The sequence below is a fragment of the Danio rerio genome, chromosome 10 (genome assembly GCF_052040795.2).
Source record: "Danio rerio strain M-AB ecotype USA chromosome 10, GRCz13ab, whole genome shotgun sequence".
In the NCBI taxonomy this organism is placed as follows: Eukaryota; Metazoa; Chordata; class Actinopteri; order Cypriniformes; family Danionidae; genus Danio; species Danio rerio.
Genome location: NC_141030.1, coordinates 12,296,098 through 12,301,496, shown reverse-complemented (window position 1 = coordinate 12,301,496; position 5,399 = coordinate 12,296,098). Strand labels below are relative to the sequence as shown.

General features: G+C 39.9%; 1 long non-coding RNA gene across 2 annotated transcripts; it reads left to right on the top strand.

Annotated features, from left to right (window-relative positions):
- The first annotated feature begins 3,610 nt into the window (after positions 1-3,610).
- Positions 3,611-5,318, top strand: LOC141376320 (uncharacterized). 2 transcript variants are annotated; one of them, XR_015500857.1, is made up of 2 exons: positions 3,611-4,174; positions 4,743-5,318. It is a non-coding gene; the product is annotated as an uncharacterized LOC141376320 (long non-coding RNA). The 2 variants fall into 2 exon arrangements; XR_015500858.1 differs by having other exon boundaries at positions 3,620-4,174; positions 4,784-5,318.
- The last annotated feature ends 81 nt before the right edge of the window (positions 5,319-5,399 follow it).

The following is a 5,399-nucleotide window of genomic DNA, read 5'->3' as shown; positions in this document are numbered from 1 at the left end:
GCAGCACGGGCAGAGAAAGGTGCCCTCCAAGACTGCGTGAGCCTACTGTGCACTTCCGGGAAGAAGGGGACGAGAGGCTTCGAAGGCTTCGCCTTCTGGTCCTCTACATAGCACCCATCTAGTCGGTCCGGCCGCGGAGCTGGGGGATAAACCATCTCCAACCCCACGGCCGAAGCAGCCCGGGAAAGCACGGCTAACATGTCCGCTTCAGGATCCGATTTGACAGCGCTCACCTGCCCGGAGGGGGCGAGCGGGTCCGGATCTTCGTCGGACAGTGAAAGCCCACCCTCCAGCGAGTGTGAGAGCTACCATCTGGTTAGACGGATCACTCTCACCACCCGAAGCTTGGATGGAGCGCCGTGAGGAGCGAGAGGTCCGCGAGCCCGTGGGCGGCGGATTATCTCCCGCTGAAACCCTCAGATCTGCCCGAGTGCCCGCTGCTTTTTTAGAACAGGAGGCAACTGGGGTGGCTCGCTCTCTTGCGAAAGTTAGCCGCGATCTTAGCTGTGCAACGGTCATGGCATCGCAATGACGACATGAACCGCCCGCGAGCACCGCATTAACATGCTGGACCCCCAAACATGCAATGCAGTGATCGTGTCCATCATCCGGAGCCAGGAAACCCCCGCATCCAGAAACGCACAGTCGGAGCGCCATCCTGAAAAGGACGTGCTGCACGACTGTGTTGCTCTTTTAGGAAAGTTGCAACTATACGCACCGCTCTGGAGGACCGGACCCAAAGAACCGCAGGCAAGGGAGTAACCCAGCTCGACCGTCTGCCACCGCGAAGACCCACTCTGGACCTGGAGACACACTCGTTCGCTCTGAAGTGCTGATCAGCAAGAGGAACCCTCATCGACTCACTCAGAAAGGATCTGAAGCGAAAAGGATGGCGTCTGCTGGCTTCAGGTGTGCTTATATGCTGAGATAATTGCAGATGTCGCACACCTGCGCAAGCTTACGCTGCCAATTAATTTCATTCATTGGCCCGTTCAATACTCTCCAGACAAGCGGCTTCTGATCCGAATCCTTCCCAATGCATGGATTTTACAAATCAAATCCACTTATAGTGCTGAAGTTCCCCCCGAAGGGGAACTCCAAGTTCCTGGAGAGTTTTTATTTTTTTATTTTTTTTTTATTTATTAAAGCGTTCCGCAGCAGAGTTTAGTACCCACCCTGCTTCAACATTACCTGTAGATTTCTAACAAGCCTTAATTAGTTTGATCAGGTGTGTTTAATTACAGTTACAGCTTAAAGTCCCGGTCACACTGCACTTTTCTCCCTATAGACTTCCATTCATATGCATGTGAGTACTGCAGACCTGGAATGATAGCTCATGCGACAAATTTCATAATTCACAGCATTGGAAAGTTCAAGCTTGGAGAATGCTGAAATGCGAAATCACATCATGTGATTGCTTGATACCAATCAAAGATCAAAACATGACCTCTCTGGCTTGCTTTTTTAATCTCTAATTATTTTGATTAATTCCACTACTCGCTTTGTTTAATTCCACTTCGCATTGCAGGATGACAGAATTTTGCATGCTCAAATGTTAGTGTGACCGCAGTTTAATTTTTCCAAATGATTGATTAATCAAGCGTTTTTTAAATCTTTAAATAAAACATTAAATTGTTTTCTAATCTTTAAATAATGCATTGGATACAAAACTGCTATTTAAATTTAAACATTTGATTGGAGCTTTGTTAATCTTAATTTTAAATGATTGAATTAAATTCGGCAGCTGGTGATTTTGCAAATAAATAAATAGGCCTCACTGTGGCGCAGCAGAATCAGTAACAGGTAGAAGGTCGCTGGTTCAACAGAACAGAACTAGGTCAGTTGGCATTTCTGTGTGGAGTTTGCATGTTTTTTTTTCGTGTTTCCTTGGGTTTCCGGATGCTCCGGTTTTCCCCACAAAAGGCATATGGTACAAGTGATCTGGGTGGAAAGCTAAATTGTCTGTAGTGTATGTGTGTGAGTAAGAGTGTAGGCCTACTGTGGGTTAGCTTGCATGTGTGGGCATAGTTTGACGTCTTTACCTAAAACTTTAAACATTTATATTGTTTGAAATAAAACTGAAATAAATAAGGAGAATAAAATAATGTAAAGCACTCATTTGGCACTGAATGATCTGTCTGCATTTATGTAAACGCAATCGTTGCAATACTTTAATTTATAAAATCAGTAATAACAAAACTGTGCATACTATTATTACTATATATATTACTAAGTCAGTAACTTAGGCAGCAATGCAAACTAATAACAAATAAGTGAATAAATAGCCTAAATGAAAGGAACAAGAGGGACCAAAATCAGTCACCAAGTCTGCCAAACTATAAAAATGCCCCTTTCAGTAATGACATCCTGTCGTGGGGCCTGTATCAGGGAAGCCATTGTGGAGTTTTGCTATAACACTCATCAAACGCACCCAAACAAGCTAATCAATGTATTCAAGACCACTAAAGCTGAAAGGTGTGCTCGTGGGGTGGAGCTAAAATCTGCATTAGCTTTCCAGGACTGATGACTGGCCTACAATAGAGTTACAGTATTGAGTCCATTAGGTTGCATTTGCATATAAGGCTAGTCCTGCTATGACATCATGAAAGTGCCCGCTCACTTTTACCAAGGCCCTTTAAAAATTCATTTCCGCTGATGCCATCTATCTAAAATGAACATTTACAAGCAGAAAAATGTGGAATCTATGGTAAAAGGTACTTTGTACATTTGCTATCAGTTCAGAGTCACCTCTTCCGCTAAAACAATCCATGGGGCCCAATTCCAATTCTATTTTTGTACCCCTACCCCTTCCCATTGGCCCTTACAAAATAGGGTGAAGGGTAAGGGCTTAAAAATTTCCCCCTAAGAAATGGGACAGCATAACACCACATGCACACATTATCATATGTCCTCGCAATCTCCTGCTTCATGTGAGATCAGACGATCACGACTACTGTAGTTATTCCAGTTGTGTTATTTCTTGGTATTTACACCATGACCAATAAACACCATGTCAATGTATAAATGTTTCTATAAGTATCGTTAATGGAATAATTATAACGATATGATCTTGTGTTTGGTTATATGCCAGTTTGAGCTCTTTAAGCAGGCGCTCTCTCTCTCGCTAACCGGCAGGTGACATGCGAGGGCGACACACAGACACACACTGGCAAGATGACAGGTGCGATTTGCCTGTTGTTTCTTTTTTTAAAATGCCTTTTATTTTTAAAATCTCTCTGTAATATAGGCTATCGGGTAACATAATCTCCCTCAGAGATATTGGCGTTCAATAACGTGGTGCGCAGTAACCAAACACCGCCCTGTATGCTTACACACCGCTTACAGCTCTGGTGTGTTATAAATTGCATGTGTAACTAGTGGGTAGTATACAGCAATAGAGCAAATAGAAATATGAGGAAAAAACATTGGCAGAATACTCTATTAAATAATATACATTAAAATTATTTATTTATATAAATAATTTATAATATAGTATTATACAGCATTCAAGGGAATAGTGCTTTAGAATGACATCATCGTGCCTTACACTATAGAAGCAGATCAGCTTTCCATACAATAACAAATCTCGCTTGTCTGTTAGCTTGTGTTTACCGTTGCTATGGTGACTCAGTGTTCGCAAGGGAAAGCAGAGATGATTGAGAGAAGAAAAAAACAAGATTTGTCTCTGAGAGTGCAATCTGCACACGAGTGCCACCTGGAGTTTTCCTGTTTGTTTCGTTTTGATTTTGAATGATTTCCTTGGCCAGGATTATTTTTTTTTTTGCTTGGTTTTGTTCGTTTGTGCATCTTCTTTTGGTTTTTCATCGGTGAGATGTTCTATTGACGTCAGTTGCTGGATGTGATCTGCTCTGGATTCGAATTAATTGAAGTTTGAACTCTTTTCTGGATTTGAATTGTCTCAACTTCCATCGGTGCGTGTCTAATTGTGGAGTTGGACTGGTGAGCCTCCCATTAAGTGGATTCTTTGGATACAACTGTTGGAAAGATACAAAGTAAAACCTATTCAGCGTCTTGGTAGGAGTGTAAATTTACAACACACTTGCAACGTCCTGGATCTCTGGAACTGAATTTGCAACCTAGTCGTTTTGCAAAAGAATCTTTTTGAAAGTTTATCACCTTTACTGGACTTTTGGAACATTTTGAAATGTTTTAGGTGAATGTTTTATTTTCATTTTTATTTTATTTCTACATTGTTCTTTTAGAGTGTTCATTCGTTGCAATTTTTGGAGCTTTATAGAGAGAAGTTAATTGGTTTAAGGAGGGAAATCTTGATTATATGTTAAATAATAATACAATTTTAATATTGTATTATTAACTTACACTTACAAACCTTTAATATAGTATTGTTATTAGTATATTAGTATTATATTACTGTTATAATAGTAACCAAAATATAATATTAGCCCTTAACAATAGAAAAACTGAAAAATAACATAATATTAACTTACCTTATTAGTGATATAGCCATAAAACCCTGTGAAGAAAGAGAAGTGTTATTAGAGAGTGTAAATAAGATTGAGGTCATTAGATAAGTGTGTATTACGTTATAGAACGTATTAATTATTTGTTTGTTTATTTTATATATATATATATATATAAATATTATATATATATATATATATATATATATATATATATATATATATATATATATATATATATATACAGATTTGTGTTTTGTTTATGCATTTTGAGCTGATGTTGTGTTGTGCGCTGTGGAGCATGCACAGCTTTCTTTCTCTCTCTCTCCCCCTCCCTCTAGAGCTGCGCTTGATTGCGGTCCAGTCGTGTTGCGTGTGGGAGCGTATATAAGCTGGAGGAGAGGAACAATGGAGAGATCTTTCTGCTCGGTGCAGGTCGCAAATCTCCGTCGTCGTCGCTGCTGTTGTTCCGAGCGTCTCCTATCTCCTGCCCCAAACTGTTGGTTGACTTGGTGTGAATTGATTGATTTCTGTTACTGACAATTTAATTATTTTCTAAAACGGCTCTCTGTTAAATCTGAATCTATTGGCTTTTCTGATTAAATATTTATATATATTATTTCTGGTTAGAAACAGAAGCGGTAGGTTGGGAATCGCCATTTACTTTAAAACGTTTTCTCCTGGTTTTTGGTAGCAAGGGAGAAAGGGAAGTTTGCTGTAATTTTATTTGGGGTACTTTTATTTGAGCAGGTAAGTTAGAATTATTTCCCCGCAAGTTAGCTGTCTTTTTGTTTATTATTTTGGCCTGGATTCCCTTCCGAAGAGATGCTTCTATCTTTGTTGTCTAAGGAAATAATAAATATTGTTACTACTTGATCAGCGTTGTGATTATTGTGAGTTGGGACAGGAGAAGGGGAAAACCTTAAATTGAGTATTTGAGTTTATCTCTTTGTTTTT